The sequence below is a fragment of the Balaenoptera ricei genome, chromosome 5 (assembly GCF_028023285.1).
Source record: "Balaenoptera ricei isolate mBalRic1 chromosome 5, mBalRic1.hap2, whole genome shotgun sequence".
Classification (NCBI taxonomy): domain Eukaryota; kingdom Metazoa; phylum Chordata; class Mammalia; order Artiodactyla; family Balaenopteridae; genus Balaenoptera; species Balaenoptera ricei.
Window position 1 is genome coordinate 129125530 of NC_082643.1, and position 18123 is coordinate 129143652.

Below are 18123 nucleotides of genomic sequence, written 5' to 3' on the forward strand. Positions count from 1 at the left end.
ATTTCCAAAGATAACATTCACTGGTACTGGTGGTTAAGACTTGAATGTATCTTTTTGGCAGACACAATTCAACCCACAAATGTTAACATTTATAACGTTTTTAATAAAAATAACTTTGTTTTCCAATACACCCCCTCCCAATTTTTTTAGTGAGTAGTGTAGCATTATTTTCGTTTTGTAAAACTTTTAAATATCTAACTTCATGGAAGACAGCTGGACTGCCATATCTGCTTCCGCATTTAATCTGTTCTGAAAGGTTAAAGTATATGAAGAAAATCTGGCTGGAAAAAGGAAAAGTGTTTTCCTTTTCAGATAATTGAGGATATTCTTCTTTGATACTACACCCAAATACTACAAGTGATAGTTTCTTAAACTTTGCAATGTGGTATCTCAAACCATATTCATTTTCATTCTTTGATTCATTAAAAACCATTGTCCTGTATCCCGGAACAGAAAGAGGATGTTAGTGGAAAAAGTGGTGAAATCTGAACAAAGTCTGTAGTTTAGTTAATAGTGTTGCACCAATGTTAATTTCTTAGTTTTGACAAATTTACCACAGTTATGTAAGATTTTAGGGTAGCTCAGTGAAGGTCATATGGGAAATCTTGCTACTGTCTTTGCAACTCTTCTGTAAATTTCAGATTGTTTTGCATTAAAAAGTTTTTTTAATGGATGCTCATATTAACATGTTTATTAATGTTTTGCAATTAAAAACATATTTTCACCTCTTATCTTGCTTTATCATAACAAATGGGTTGGCAGTAATGGCTGGAATTACTATGTCCATTTTATAAAAGAAAAAACAGTGAAAGAAGATCAGATACTTGATAAGATTCTCACTGTTGAATGGTAGAGCCAGAGCTCTTCCCCTTCCCTTCCTTCTGTCTCAATCTTCCAGAGAGATTCCCCTTAGCCTGGGCTAAGGACTCTAATCTTTTATTTCTGTAATGTTCAGAACTTACTTTTATCGTAGCCCTTATCTCATTATATTTATTTATTTATTTATTTTTTATGTGGACCATTTTTTTTTTAATTATTTAATTTATTACAATATTGCTTCTGTTTTATGTGTTGGTTTCCTGGCCCCAAGGCATGTGGGGATCTTAGCTCCCGGACCAGGGATCGAACCCGCACCCCCTGCATTGGAAGGCGAAGTCTTAACCACTGGACCACCAGGGAAGTCCCTCATTGTATTTAAATAGTCAACTAGGGGCTTCCCTGGTGGCACAGTGGTTGAGAATCTGCCTACCAATGCAGGGGACACGGGTTCGAGCCCTGGTCTGGGAAGATCCCACATGCCGCGGAGCAACTAGGCCCGTGAGCCACAACTACTGAGCCTGCGCGTCTGGAGCCTGTGCTCCGCAACAAGAGAGGCCGCGATAGTGAGAGGCCCGCGCACCGTGATGAAGAGTGGCCCCCACTTGCCACAACTAGAGAAAGCCCTCGCACAGAAACGAAGACCCAACACAGCCATAAATAAATAAATAAATAAATAAAATAAATAAATAAATAAATAAATAAATAAATAGTCAACTATCTGTGCCCCACCCTTTCCAAACCCGGTCTGTGAAAGAAGCAGGTCTGATTCATTTTTTATGCATGTGTAGTTCAAGGACTACCAGATGGTCCATTAAAGTTTGCAGAATGATTCCAAGGGCAGTGCTCTTTCCACTATACCAGGTTATAGTTTTACACTACAGTTGACCCTTGAAAATCAAGGGTTAGGTTAGGAATGCTGACCCTCTGCGCAATAGAAAATCCTCCTGTAATTTATAGTCAGCCTGGCACTGCGTATACTTGGTTCCTCCATATCCCCTGTTCTGCATCCCCATATTCAACCAACCCTGCTTGGTCCTGTACTGCTGTAGTATTTATTATTTTAAAAAATCCAGGTATAGTTGGACTCAAGCAGTTCAAACCCCTGTTGTTCAAGGATGACTGTATATTATTTAGATTCAGCCGCTGAGGAGAGCAGGAGGTGGTCGCCTTGGTGGAAGATCCTGTTCTTTGGGGTAAACTGCAATCTGCTAGGGATACTTTTGCAGGCTCCAGTTAGAAGTGAGACGTCCAAGGATCACTCTAAAGATAAAGTAGTCACCAGGGAGTAAAGTGAGAAGCACCGTGACAAGGGTAAAATTCAGAATAGGCACCGCGCCTCCAAGGATAGCAGCAGCGCTGGTCTTCATGCAGCTCTACCGCCACCTCAGCAGCAGCCCCGGCTCAGGCGCTGGGAAAGTTCCAGCACGTCAGGCACCTCCGGCTCCAGCAGCTCCTCTGCCAGTCAAGTCCTTCTCCACACAGATATGACAAGAGGCCGTGTTCCTGCTCCCAGTCAAACCACCCAAAAGAGATGGAAGAGGAAAGAAAAGGAGGAGACGTTCCCCCTGTCCCCACCCCAAAGGGCGCCAAGCATGGGAAAGCTCACCAAGACTGTGACCAAGGATCATGGCATGGAGATATTCTCCACCTGTGGGAAAATTAAGACCATTGACACGCCTGTAGAAGGGAAGCACCTTGATCTATCTGAAGGCCAAACACAGTAGAGTTTGAGAATCCATTTCGAGGCGAGAAGGCCCTGAAGCACATAGACAGAGGATAAATTGATGACCAGGGGACCAACGCCACCGGTGTGCTGGCCCCCTGGCCTAGGCAGCCCCCCAGGTGATCTAGCCCTCCCGGGAGAAAGCTGCTACTGGTTCCCCGGTGGCGCAGGTCATGCCCCCCGAGGCTCAGGTCTCTGTGCGCCAGTGACCCCCCTTTGCCGGCCACGCCACAGTCCCAATTCCTCTGGGTAAGCGGGGCCACTGAAGTTCATGTCCCCTGTAGTCTATATCCCACGCAACTCGGTTTTGTCACTGTTCTACAATGGAAGATAGGAAAGAAATCCTCTCAGAGGCAGGCTTCTAAAGCAGCAACTGAGACTTTTCCTGTGAAGGCTGAGCTCTGGCTGCAGGAGTGGTGTTGGTTTGGGATGGACCTCCAGGTTCCTGGCTAGAAAGCTCACACATTTCCAGCTCCTGTGACAGAGTCGGTTCAGTGGCAAAGCCAGCAGGGACAAACAAGGCTCCAGGTGGCAGTGTGGCCCCTGATTGGGTGCACATTTTTCCTTTCTATAGATGACCTGGGGCCACACTGTTGGCCTGGTCATACTCTTGCTTGTTACCCTGAGAGATCCTTCGGGAAAAGGGGGGAAGCTTTGCTGCAGCTGCCTCTTCTGTTAGGCCTGGCCCCTTGCTCCCCTGCCTGAATCCTTTTCTGACCTCTAGTGTCAAAACAGCCAGAGAAGAGCCTCTCTCTGTTATCCCATGTTAGTTGACATAAATGGTTGTTTTTACACGTACTCATGCACATACACGTACACCCTACATCTCCCTTTCTCTCTCTGGAATAGGTGAACAGGTCAAGAACCAGCTCTGCGGAGTCATCACGGACCCCGCTGTGGCTGGTATACATGGTGGTCCTGCAGGTTACCTTGGCAGCATCTACATTGTTTTGGCTTTTATTGTATAGTCAGTATAATGGGGGAGAGGGGCTGGAGGTTGAATTAATCACCAATGGCCAATGATTTAATCAATCATGCTTAAGTGACGAAACTTTCAGAAAAATCCATAAGCAGTGGGATTTGGAGAGCTTCTGGGTTGGTGAACACATCAAGGTGCTGGGAAGGGGGGGTGACATGCTGGGAGAGAGCCTGGAGGCTCTGAGTTCCTCCTCCCCCTTACCTTGCCCTGTGCATCTCTTTCATCTGGCTGTTCCTGAGTTGTATCCTTTAAAATCAACTAGTAAATGTTAATAAAGTATTTCCCTGCGTTCTATGAGCCATTCGTTCAAATTATCAAACCTAAAGAGGGGGTTGTGGGAACCTCTGATTTGTAATTGGCTGGGCAAAAGTGTGGGTGGCCTGAGTACCATGTTTGTTGCTGCTGTCTAAAGTGAGGGCAGGGACTTCCCTGGTGGTCCAGTGGTTAAGAATCCACCTTCCAATGCAGGGGGACATGGGTTCGATCCCTGGTTGGGGAACTAAGATCCCACATGCCGCAGGGCAACTAAGTCTGTGCGCCACAACTGGAGAAGCCTGCACGCCGCAACGAAGAACCAGCACAGCCACGCCCCCTACCAAAAAAAAAAAAAAAAAAAGGGAGGGCAGACTTGTGGGACTGGGTATTTTAACTTGTGAGGTAGTTAGTGTCAGAATTGAATTGAGGGACTTCCCTGGTGGTCCAGTGGTTAAGACTCAGCGCTCCCAATGCAGGGAGCCTGGGTTCGATTCCTGGTCAGGGAACCAGATCCCACATGCCGCAACTAAGACCCGGCGCAGCCAAATAAATAAATAAATACATATTTTAAAAAAAAAGAATTGAATTGAATTCTTGGACACCCAGGTGGTGTAGGAGAATCAGAAAACTGGAGAATTGGTGGCTGGTGTCAGAAAACACTCCAGATCTATCATCAAAATCTGTTCCAAATATTCACCTGTAAATGCTGATCTGTAATGAAATTTTACATATTTCAACTTCGAAAACGACTTTTCATGTAGATAGGTACTGCCAAATAACTAATATCAATTTAAAGCAAATGCTTTTAATTCAACATATTCATCATCCTTTGCAAGGCAGTTATAGCATTTGATTAGATTCTTCTCTCTTATTATCTATCTGGCTTTTAGCAATAGTACAAAGTGATGACAACACCACACATGGTCTCTGTCACAACTACTCAACTCTGCCATTGTAGTGCGAAAACAGCCACAGAAAATACATAAATGAATGAGTATGCTGTGTTCCAATAAAATTTATTTATGGAACTGGAATTCAAATTTCATATAGTTTTCATGTACCACAAAATATTCTTTTTCCTTTTCCTTTTAACCATTAAAAGATGTAATAACCAAGTTAAGAGGAAAATTAACTAAGATTCAGGCCTTTGGGCTGGAAGATCTGGTTAGAAAAGATGTATAGGCCAGAGGGAATTGTACTTTTATTCTGAAAAGCTGCTCAATTATACAATTGGCTTTATGGTTTTGGTTTTCTTGGAGGGGAAACTTGAAAAGACGTCTAGGGTCCACCATTTTTAAAGCTTGCATCAAATATATTCGAGACTTCTAAATTTTTGTGCAATATGCTATTATCAAGTTGATGGAGGTCAAATTTTAAGCTAATAGCTATTGACTTCAGCCATTATCATATTAATGCCTAAAGATCCTGCATGCCGCAACTAAAAAAGATCCTGCATGCAACAACTAAGACTCGCTGCAGTCAAATAAATAAATAAATATTAAAAAAAGAAAAAGTGAATGGAGAAAAGTGTTTTAAAAGTCAGGCTTATAAGTCTAGGGATCTAATATACAGCATGATAACAATAGTTAATAACACTGTATCAAATACTGCAAATTCACTAAGAGGGTAGATTTCAGGTGCTGTCATCACAAAAAATATACGGTAACTATGTGAAGAAAAGATATGTTAATTAGCTTGACTACAGTGTCATTTTGCTATGTATATGTATAGCAAACCGTCATCTTATACACCTTAAATATGTGAAATTTTTATTTTTATAAAAGACCCAAAAATAAATAACAAAGCTAAAAAGTGTAAAAACCACTGAATATTCTGTAATAACCTATATGGGAAAAGAATCTGAAAAAGAATGGAGATACATATATATGCATAAATATAACTGAATAGCTTTGGTGCTCACTTGAAACTAACATAACATTGTTAATCAACTATACTCCAATATAAAATAAAAATTAAATTAAATTTAAAAAATGTAAAAAATATTCTTAGCTTGCACCTGTATAAAATAAGTGGTGGACAGGATTTGACTGATGCGCTATAGTTTGCCAAGTCCTGATCCAGATAATCCATATAACCCTGAATCATTTTCTTTTTTTTAATGGAAGGTGGGGTCTCTTTTTTTAAAATATTTATTTATTTTTGGCTGTGTCAGGTCTTAGTGGCACGTGGGATCTTTTGTTGTGGCACTGGGCTCCAGAGCGTGCAGGCTCTGTAGTTGCAGTTCATGGGCTCTCTAGTTGTGGTGCATTGGCTGCAGAGTGTGTGGGCTCTGTAGCTGCAGCACGGGGGCTTATTTGCCCCTCGGCATGTGTGATCTTAGTTCCCCAACTAGGGATCGAACCTGCGTCCCCTGCATTGGAGGGCGGATTCTTAACCACTGGACCACCAGGGAAATCCCAATTTTCTAAGTAGTATATTTTCACTAATGCTTATGATTGCCTTGGAAACAAGAAGTTTTGGAGTAATAAATATGTTGTTCTTATTTAAGGAACATGTAATAATAATAACAACATTTTAAGTCAGAAAAAGAAAGCCAATGGTCTTACGTTTTGTCTTACCAATGTATGATTTTGTAACATTTTTAGTCATTTGAAAAATATTGGCTCACTGAGTTATGCAGACCTTCCAAATGTTGACACACTTGATTACACAACATTTAAAAAATTACATTCATTAATGTGAATATGGTCTCTAGATTACACAACAGTATGGCATCAATGTCAATTTTCTGTCTTCTATAATTTTACTGTGGCTATGTGAAATGTTAACATTTGAGAAATCTGGGTGCAGAGGATACGAAAATTCGTTGTACTATTCTTGCAACATTTTGTAAGTCTGAAATTATTTCAAAATTAAGCATTAAAAAATAAAGAAAATGTTTATAATGGTAAAAAGAAATACATTAAAATCACTACTGATCTCATCAGAAATAATCTTTAAGTATTGGGAAGCTATTGAACTCATGGTGGTAGTTACAAGTTTTTCAAACTTCTAATTTTCTCTTGATAGCCTGAATTTTATCACTGGCAACAAATATCGTCAGTTGTTTCCATTGACATGAAAGGCTCACTTGATTTTTGAGAAAATGTCTGCCAAATTACCTAAATATGAACAAACCTAGTTTGTTGTCAGGTGTTCTTTCCAGTACAAATGAATTCAATGAGAAACATAGCTAGTCCACTTAAAACTCAAACAATCTCAGCACTTATCCTCAAGACAATCACCATACTTTGATATACAGCAGAAATGATTTTTATATACTTCGTATTTCATCACATGGAATATTAAAAACACATGCACGGTTAAGTTTTAATCAAATTAATAATTTTTACTGCTCCATCAAGGACATTCTAAGGGGAAGCTTACAATTAAAAAAACAAACAAACTGTGAATGTGTGACAGTGAAGAATACAATGACTGCTAGTACAGTTTGGTGCCACTGCCTCGATTCATATGCTAAGTAGGCATAGATTTATCTACCATTGCTTTTGTGCCATCAGTGCAAGTGTCAACACAAGGAAAAAGGCAAATAATATCTTAATATTGTTATGAAAATAGTTTTGACCTCATAGACTCCCTGAAAGGGTGCCCAAGGCCTAGGGTTTTGGGGAGCACATTTTGAAGATCTGCTATCCTAGGACATAGCCTTGGACACCTATACCAACAATTAACGTTTAGGCAAAGAAAGATTAAAACGGTAGACTGAGAAGTAGCTAGAAAGGCAGAAGGAAAACAATGAGAATGTGGTATCGTGGAAGTAGGGAAAAGAGGAACAATCAGGAACTCATGGAAAAACAAAAACTGTACCAGAAAAATCAATAACCATATATATATGACTTTAACTAAAATGTAGTAAAGGCCTTCCCTGGGGGCGCAGTGGTTAAGAATCCGCCTGCCATTGCAGGGGAAATGGGTTTGAGCCCTGGTCTGGGAAGATCCCACATGCCGTGGAGCAACTAAGCCCGTGCTCCACAACTACTGAGCCTGCATGCCTAGAGCCCGTGCTCCGCAACAAGAGAAGCCACTGCGATGAGAAGCCCGTGCACCGCAATGAAGAGTAGCCCTCGCTCGCCGCAACTAGAGAAAGCCCACGCATAGCAGTGAAGACCCAACGCAGCCAAATAAATAAATTAAATAAATAAATAAATAAATTTATTTTAAAAAAATGAAATGTAGTAAAAATTTGTTTATTATCTTATATTGATGGAATATAAGATATGAATCCATTTGATCTTGTTTCTAGGGGATCCTGACATTGACGCCACAGAGAAGGAAATGCAATCTTGGTACACTACATTGTTCTGCAGTGAGGAACATCTACATACTCATAAGAAAATATAAATCTGTTTATGGATTCTTCAATTTTAGAACCAATCTATGAATAAAGCATAAAGAAGTGCATTATGGCTACACAATAGAATATAAACAATTAAGCTTGACAATGTAAATGAAAGGAAGAAATGTTGTCCAGGATGTGGCAAATTCTCAAACACTGCCAATGGGAGTATAAATTGGTACCAGAGTATGGAAAATGGTTTGGCAATATCCACAACAGATGAGATATGCATACCCTATGACTCAGAAATTCTGTTCTTAAAATTATACCCTAGAGAAATTGGCACATGCACACCAGAAAAGAAAAATTTTACCATAGCAATATTTATAATAATAGCCCCAAACTGAAAACAACCCAAATGTCCATGAACAATAGAATAAAAAAAAACTGTGGTATAGTTATATAATGGAATATACAAACTATAACAAAATGAATGACTTATAGCTGCTTTAAACAATTTGTATGAATCTTAAAAACAATATTGAATGAAAGATGACACAGGGACTTCCCTGGTGGCACAGTGGTTAAGAATCCGCCTGCCAATGCAGGGGTTATGGGTTGGAGCCCTGGTCCAGGAAGATCCCACATGCCGCAGAACAACTAAGCCCAGGCGCTACAACTACTGAGCTTGTGCTCTAGAGTCCACAGGCCACAAATATTGAGCCCACGTGCCGCAAATACTGAAACCTGTGTGCCTAGAGCCCGTGCTCCGAAACAAAGAGAAGCCACCACAATGAGAAGCCCACACACCACAACAAAGAGTAGCCCCTGCTCGCTGCAACTAGAGAAAGCCCCGCTCAGCAACAAAGACCCAACCCAGCCAAAAATAAATAAATAAATTAATTAATTAATTAATTAATTTTAAAAAATAGGCAAACCTATGGGATACATACTTAAGTGATAGGCCATAAAGAAAAACAAGGAAATGATTACCTCTTAAGGGGGAGAAAGTGCTGTGAATGGGAAAGGACACACGCAGGTTCTAATTCTTGACCTGGTTAGCTGTTCACTTTATCCATTCATTTGTATATTTGTTGGTTTTGGTTTTGGGGAGGCACTTTTCTGTGTATGCTATATTTCACGATAAAGAAGGTTAAAATGTTAAAAATAAAAACAAACAAAAATTGGAATATAGAACATGGGGTAGGGTGATATATTCTCATTTTACATTGTGAGGATATAAGAGATTCTGTCTAAAATTGATGGAGGGAATTTCATGGCAGCCCAGTGGTTAAGACTCCGTACTTTCACTGAGGAGGTCCCAGGTTCAATCCCTGGTCGGGGAACAAAGATCCCACAAGCCGTGGGGCGTGGCCAAATAAATAAATAAAATAAAAAGAGTTTTTTAAAAAAAAATTTAAAAATGGTTTCCCTGGTGGCGCAGCGGTTAAGAATCCACTTGCCAATGCAGGGGACACAAGTTCGAGCCCTGGTCGGGGAAGATCCCACATGCCGTGGAGCAACTAAGCCCGTGCGCCACAACTACTGAGCCTGCGCTCTAGAGCCCGCGAGCCGCAACTACTGAAGACCGCACGCCTACAGCCTGTGCTCTGCAACAAGAGAAGCCACCGCAATGAGAAGCCCGCACACTATAACGAAGAGTAGCCCCCGCTTGCCGCAACTAGAGAGAAGCTGGCATGCAGCAACGAAAACCCAACACAGCCAAAAATAAAATAAATTTAAAAAAATAATAAATTTATTTAAAACATTAAAAAAATAAAATTGATGGAGCAGTAAGTAAACATTCAAATATGTTCTTTAAAGTAAACAGATAAATGATAAATATCAAAAATAGGGAGGGGGCTTCCCTGGTGGCGCAGTGGTTGAGAGTCTGCCTGCTAATGCAGGGGACACGGGTTCGAGCCCTGGTCTGGGAAGATCCCACATGCCGCGGAGCAACTAGGCCCGTGAGCCACAATTACTGAGCCTGCGCGTCTGGAGCCTGTGCTCCGCAACAAGAGAGGCCGCAGTAGTGAGAGGCCCGCGCACAGCCATGAAGAGTGGTCCCCGCTTGCCGCAACTGGAGAAAGCCCTCGCACAGAAACGAAGACCCAGCACAGCCAAAAATAATAAATAAATACATAAAATTAAAAAAAAAAAAAAAAAAATAGGGAGGGAAGGGAGGATGGGCTACTGTAGGTGTGCTAAATCCTCATGTTTTATAGTGGCAAGTCAAAATTTGAAAGATGGTGACTTTGGGGACTAGGACTCAGTGAGGTAGAATATTTTTTTCCCATTATAAACACTATAAACAATATTGTACCATTTGGTTTTACCATATGATAGAGTAATTGGATTTAAGAAACAAAATAAATCACCGCAAGCTATTTTTTTTTTTAATATTTCTGAACAAGCTTAAGGAAAAAGAAAGGCAATATAGTGTAGTATATTGTTAAGCGTATGAACTATGGAGAAATTTGGGGCCAGATGGCTTGGGCTCAAATCTTTGCCTTGGCACTTTCTTAACTGTATGATCCTGGGCAAGCCATTTATCCACTTGGTTTCCTTGTCTGAAAATGGAGGCAATAATCATTTCTATTTTATATGGTTGTTTTGAGGATTAACACATGCAAAGCACTTAGAATAGTGTTTAGTATATGTGTGTTAATTATTAGGTATCATTGAGTATTTAATTCTAATAAATGAAAGATGAAGGCTGAAAATTAGTCAGTGGACTTATTAACATGTAGGTCATTGGTGATTTTAATGATATGATTGAGTGTGGAGTCAGAAACTGGACTGAAGATGAAGCAGAAAAGAAATAGAGATACATACTGAAGTGTCTATAGGCAAAACTGTCTCAGATTTATTTTAAAATACTGCAGGAGAGAATGACTGTGTGTGTGTGTGTGTGTGTGTGTGTGTGTGTGTGTGTGTGTGTGTGTAAGTTGTAGCAGGCAGAATAATGATCCTGTACAGATGTTCTAATCCTTGGAACCTGTGAACAGGTTACCTTATCTGGCAAAAGGGCTTTTGCAGATGTGATTACATTAAGGATCTTGAGATGGGGAGATTATCCTGGATTATACAGATGGGCCCAATCTAATCTTCTTTTTTTTTAAATAAATTTATTTATTTTACTTACTTATTTTTGGCTGCGTTGGGTCTTCGTTCGAGCGGGGGCTACTACTGTTCATTGTGGTGCGTGGGCTTCTCACTGCGGTGGCTTCTCTTGTGGCGGAGCACGGGCTCTAGGCACGTGGGCTCAGCAGTTGTGGCTCACAGGCTCTAGAGTGCAGGCTCAGTAGTTGTGGTGCACAGGCTTAGTTGCTCCGCGGCACGTAGGATCCTCCTGGACCAGGGCTCGAACCCGTGTCCCCTGCATTGGTAGGTGGATTCTGAACTACTGTGCCACTAGGGAAGCCCCCAATCTAATCTTATGAATCCTTAAAAGTAGAAGAGGGAGGCAGAACAGATGCGCAAAGGGAGATTTGACTACATTACAGAGGAGGTTGGAGATATGTGATGTGAGAAGGACTCAACCAATAACTGCTGGCTTTGAAGATGGAGAAAGGGACCCCTGAGCCAAGGAATGTGTAGGCAGCCTCTAGAAGCTAGAAAAAACTAGCATCTACATAAAGGAACGAAGCTCTGACAACACCTTGATTTTATCCTGGTGAGACTCCTGTTGGACTTCTAACCTACGAACCGCAAGATAATAAATTTTTGTTGTTTAAAGCCACTAAATTTTTGGTAATTTGTTATGACAGCAATAGAAAACTAATACAGGGGTATATATAAATGAAACAAAAGTGTCAAAATGTGGTTAATTGTTAAAGTTGGTTGATGGGTAAATGAGAGTTCCCTATATTATTCTTTCTATTTCTGTTTATATTTCAAAATGAAAAGAAATAATAAAAGAGATCTGCTTCGATGCACTTGGAGAAGTTGATGTATTAAATACCAAATATAGGGACTTCCCTGGCGGTCCAGTGGCTAAGACACCATGCTTCCACTTCAGGGGGCATGGGTTCCATCCTTGGTGGGGAACTAAGATCCCGCATGCTGTGCCTCGTGGCTAAAAAATAGAAAAAACAAAAAACAAATATAAGTTATTATTTTTCAATGAATAATGTTACTGCTAAATTAATTAGACTCTGATCTTCACTGATCTACATATCCCTTCTCTAACAGGCAAATCTTGATGGGAAGCCAGGTTTGGCCATCACAGAATCAAGAGCAATGGGGAGCAAGTAGAGTTAGTAGTTATCTTCATGCCTGTGTACTTTATGATGGACAGATATGTCCATCACTACTTTGAGATGTTCGAATTCAGAAGACAGGACACTCTCATTTCAAGAAAATACTAGCGGGAATTACCTGGTGGTCCAGGGGTTAGGACTCCCGCTTCCACTGCAGGGGACACAGGTTAGATCCCTAGTGGGGGAAGTAAGATCCTGCATGCCACACAGTGTGGCCAAAAAAAAAAAAAAAAAAGACTACTAGCAACATATTAATATATATCATATCCAATTATTTAATAAATTTCTTAAAGCACTGTCTCTTTTCTAAAATTAATTAATTAATTAATTAATTTTTGGCTGTGTTGGGTCTTTGTTGCTGTGTGAGGGCTTTCTGTAGTTGCAGCGAGTGGGGGCCACTCTTCGTTGCGGTGCGCGGGCTTCTTGTTGTCGTGGCTTCTCTTGTTGCGGAGCACGGGCTCTAGGCACGCGGGCTTCAGTAGTTGTGGCACGCAGGCTCAGTAGTTGTGGCTTGTGGGCTCTACAGCGCAGGCTCAGTAGTTGTGGTGCACGGGCTTAGTTGCTCTGCAGCATGTGGGCTCTTCCTGGACCATGGCTTGAACCCGTGTCCCCTGCATTGGCAGGCAGATTCTTAACCACTGCACCACCAGGGAAATCCCTCTTGACTTTTAATAGATTGATTTTGCTCTTTTTGAACTTTATGTAAACTTAATTTTATATAAATCACAGTGTATTGGTTTGTGTCCTCCATCTTTTTTGTTTAACAGTTTAACATTATGTCTATGATAATCCCATTGTTTCTTTTTTTTTTAAATTATTAACACCTTTAATTATTATTTATTTATTTATTTGGCTGTGTTGGGTCTTCGTTTCTGTGTCAGGGCTTCCTCTAGTTGCGGCAAGTGGGGGCCACTCTTCATTGCAGTGCGTGGGCCTCTCACTATCGCGGCCTCTCTTGTTGCGGAGCACAGGCTCCAGATGCGCAGGCTCAGTAGTTGTGGCTCACGGGCCTAGTTGCACCGTGGCATGTGGGATCTTCCCAGATCAGGGCTCGAACCCGTGTCCCCTGCATTAGCAGGCAGATTCTCAACCACTGCACCACCAGGGAAGCCCCCATTGTTTCTTATAGCTATAGTTTGTTCATTTTTCAAAGCTGTATGGTATTTCATTATATAACTATGCCACTAATATATTCTACTGTTGATGAACAGTTTGGTTATTTCTAGTTAAGGGCTATTATAAAGAATGCTGCTATGAACATTTGGTTCATGTCATTTGGTGCACAAATTACTGTTGAGTAGGACTAAAATGCCTGGGTCAGAGATATGTTCCTGTTCAACTATAGTAAATACTGCCAAACAGACTTCCAAAATGGTTGTGCTAATTTATATTACCAATGTATAAGAGTTCTCACTTATCCCCATCCACATCAACAATTTTGATAGTGTCAGACCCTTTTTTTAGTCACTCTGGTGGGTTATAGTGTTTTCTCATTGTGGTTTTAATTTGCATTTCCCTGATTTCTAATAAGGTTGAACATGATTTTCATATGTTTATTCCCTACATTTTGATTCTCTCAGATGTTACACTCAGGGTGTGTCACCTACAGTTAATTCTCAATAATTTCTCCTACTTAATTACATGCTAAGAATACTAAGAAAATGAGGCAAAGTGCCTATTCCCACACTTCTACCTCAACCCCTATTAGTTATTCTAGGGAGAAATTTAGAACTTGATTTCCTTCTTTATCTTACTTCTCACAACTATTAGATCAGCAAGTCCTATTTCCAAAATGAATCTTAAGTCACTCTATTGCCATATGTGCTGCCACAACTTGAATCCAGACCATCAACTCATTCCTGGACTACCACAACCACTTCTTTTTCACAGTTTGGATTTTGCCACTGCCCATCTCCCTTCATTTTCCATACTGCAGCAATAGGGGTGTTAATTAATTGTTAAAACTTTTTGGTGGCTTCCTATTGCTCTGAGAATAAAATTCAAACCCTGCCACATCTAGAAGCCCCTGCAGGTCTGCCTTAGGCTATCTCTCCAATCTCATCTCTAGCCATGCTTTGTTTATTGTGTCCTAGCTACAGTCCTCTTACCAGGCCTTGGTAAATACACTCCCACTTCTTATACCAAGGAGCTTACACCAAGCTCCTTTCATTTTAACAGAATACTTGTCCCATAGCCTGTTCCTTCTCATCCTTTAATTCTCAGTTTAAATCTTACCTCCTTGATTGGTTTTCTTCATAATACTTATCAACAATCTGTAATTATTGAGTTTGGTTTTTGTCAGTTTCCTCTAATAATAGTAATAGTAATAATAATAGTTGTAGTGGTAATGATGACAGATTTTAGTTATTGACCCTTACTATCTGCCAGGTACCACTCCATGAGTTTTATTTTTAAAAAAATTTATTTATTTGGCTGTGCTGGGTCTTAGTTGTGGCATGCAGGATCTTTAGTTGCGGCATGAGGGATCTTTAGTTGCGGCATGCAAACTCTTAGTTGGGGCATGTGGGATCCAGTTGGGATCCAGTTCCCCGACCAGGGATCGAACCCAGGCCCCCTGCATTGGGAGCGTGAAGCCTTAGCCACTGGACCACCAGGGAAGTCCCCACCCTATGAGTTTTTTTTTTTTTTTTTTTTTTAATTTATTTATTTATGGCTGTGTTGGGTCTTTGTTTCTGTGCGAGGGCTTTCTCTAGTTGCGGCAAGTGGGGGCCACTCTTCATCGCGGTGCGCGGGCCTCTCATTATTGCGGCCTCTCTTGTTGCGGAGCACAGGCTCCAGACGCGCAGGCTCAGTAGTTGTGGCTCACGGGCCCAGTTGCTCCACGGCATGTGGGATCTTCCCAGACCAGGGATCGAACCCGTGTCCCCTGCATTGGCAGGCAGATTCTCAACCACTGCACCACCAGGGAAGCCCCCTATGAGTTTTAAATAAACTTACCCTTTTAATCCTCACAGCAACCATACAACTAGGTACAATTATTCTTCACATTTTACAGATAAGGAAACCAAATCACAGAGAGGTTAAATAATTTGCCCTCAGTTTTACTGTTAGGAAGTGGCAGAGCTGACATTTGAACCCAGATAATCTAGTTTCAGTTTAACCACTGTGCCACTATCATTTTTTTAGAAACTGTAGGTTACAATCTGTATGTACCTGTGTCAGGAAATTAATTTAGTGCTTTTTTAGAAAAGTAAAATGGAATAGATCACATAAGAATGTACTCATTTGTAAGGATATGTACTGGTTTGTGAAGCTTTTGGTTCAATTATATGTATCAAGTCATGAGGTGTGAAAGCTACTGCACTATGCATTCTGCCTTTCTGCGTAACTTCGTGAACTGACCAGTTCACCAGTGTATCCCCAGGGTCTAGCTCAGTCATGGGACCACAGTAAGCACTCAGTGAATACTTAACTAATTGATTAAAATTAGCTATAATAAGTTTTAAGAAGGTGACAAAAACTTTTCCCTAATTTCTCTGATGTCAGAGAAACTTTATTTTTTCTAATGTCAACCACTGAAGTTCATTTGAACTTGAATTTAAAGATCTCATTTGTGTTGTGCCAGTATTCATAAAGCTATACTAATATTAAATATAACTGGATTGTGTGAAGAATTCAGAAAGGTTATTAATCCTTTGTATACCCTATTGTTTGAAAATCCCTGTTCTTTGAAACCTGGAAGAGAATTCCTTGAGCTTATGCTTTTAGAGTTATTTTTTTAAAAGATTAACTATTACTTCATTATTTGTGTTATTTCAAGTTATTGTAGAAGAAAAAAGACTAAATAGTGTGGCAGGAAAGGCAGACAGTGTTCAGTATCAATCCTAGCTATTACTGGCTGAGAGTTTTTAAGCAAGACCCAAACTTTTGAGAGAGTTCCTATTCTGTTAAACTGGTGTATTAAAACCTACCTAAAAGTAGAGAGATAGGAATGGCAATCTGGTTGAAAGGTAGCCTAGATTTGTTTTGGAGCTATGTTTACATGAGAAGCACAGTGTTTTTACCTATTTGTATGATACAGATAAGTAAAAAAAGAGCAAAATTTTCTAGAGGTGCTTTTATTCTCACTTTAAGATTGAATACATCAGTTGTATTAATCGAAGGGAAGGAGCAAAGCCTTTCAAACACAAATTAGCACTGACCCTACCTTGAAGGTTAGAGATAATTGGAAGTATTTAGTACTTCTCTGAGAATTACCTCATAATTAAAGCAGTTATTATGATAAACAGGGCCCAAGGCTCTGCAACTGGAGGTAATGATGTTTCAGTGTATCTAGTTTAAAAATCTAGTCTTTTGAAGAGTTATTTTAGGGCTTCCCAGGTGGCGCAGTGGTTGAGAATCCGCCTGCCAATGCAGGAGACACGGGTTCGAGCCCTGGTTTGGGAAGATCCCACATGCCGCGGAGCAACTAAGCCCGTGCGCCACAGCTACTGAGCCTGCGCTCCAGAGCCCGTGAACCACAACTACTGAAGCCCGCGCGCCTAGAGCCCGTGCTCCGCAATGAGAGAAGCCACCGCAATGAGAAGCCCACGCACCACAACGAAGAGTGGCTCCACCACAACGAACAGTAGCCCCCGCTCGCCGCAACTAGAGAAAGCCCGCGGGCAGCAACGAAGACCCAACACAGCCAAAAAATAAATAAATAAATTTATATTTTAAAAAAAAAGAGAGTTATAGGAAGTTAAAAAAAATCTCTGGGTTTAGTTTTATCTTCTTGCACTGTAGGACTTTGAAATAGATTATATCTAATGCATTCTTTGAAACCTTTCTAGTATGCAGTACAGCTATCTGCACATTGGGTTTTTACCAGCCTGAACCTCAACTGCACTGGTAATAAAAACAAAGATCTTGATGTTCTCTTGGGACTTTGATTTCCTGAGACACCAGGGAGAGGGGGAGGAGAAATGGGTTCAATCACCTGAAGACATATTAGCATACTCTAAACAGGAAAAACAAGATTCACCTTTTAGAGGCTCATTTGAACATGTGATCATCAAGTTTGTATAATTTCTTTAGGTGTTTCATAACTTCTGAGGCCCAGAGAACCATTTTCTCTTTTTTGAAAAGATAACCCTATACCTCTGTTGTAGATTCCAGTTTTTCATTTAAAAAAAAAAAAAAAAGATCAGGCTTCTAACTTCAGTAGTTCAGTAAAATTAAAGCCACATATCCTGGTTAAGTCTATGGATTTAAAAGCAATAAAAATAGGCAGTATTATTGAGCTAAGGTCTTGGTAAGCATTTTACACATATTATCTCATGCAATCCTCACAATAATTGTATCAAATAGGTCTCAGTGGAGGCAGAGAGGCTGGCTAGTTAAGAGGTTGTAACAGTATTACAGAAGCATAAAGGCAGTTTGGAGTAGGATGGTGGCAGTGGAGAAAGCAGGACTTTGTGACAGACACTTAGGAGGTACAATCAGTCTTGGTGAGTGTCTAGAACACTGCTTGGCAGATGCTTGAGATATATGTAAATGAATGGATTATGGAGGGTGAGGGTTATATGGACTCCTAGGTTATATGGTGGTCCACTCACTAGGATTGGGAAAGGGAAGAAAACCTGGTTAAAGGGGACCTCCCTGGTAGTGCAGTGGTTAAGAATGCACCTGCCAATGCAGGGGACACGGGTTCAAGCCCTGGTCCAGGAAGATCCCACATGCTGTGGAGTAACTAAGCCTGCGAGCCACAACTATTGAGCCCGTGAGCCACTATTGAGCCCACATGCCTAGAGCCTGTGCTCCACAACAAAGAGAAGCCACCGCAATG

General features: G+C 40.8%; 1 protein-coding gene across 2 annotated transcripts in view; it reads right to left on the reverse strand.

Moving 5' to 3' along the window:
• Positions 1–18123, reverse strand: part of MFSD8 (major facilitator superfamily domain containing 8) — a 127896-nt gene that overhangs the window by 106779 nt on the left and 2994 nt on the right. Inside the window, exons 1-2 of one of the 2 annotated variants that reach the window (XM_059923578.1) lie at positions 12454–12511; positions 11219–12151 (exon numbers count right to left, since the gene is read on the reverse strand). The gene's annotated coding sequence lies outside the window, so the exon portion shown is untranslated. Of the gene's footprint in view, positions 1–11218; positions 12152–12453; positions 12512–18123 lie in introns of those variants that run through there. The other variant, XM_059923577.1, reaches the window with a different exon arrangement.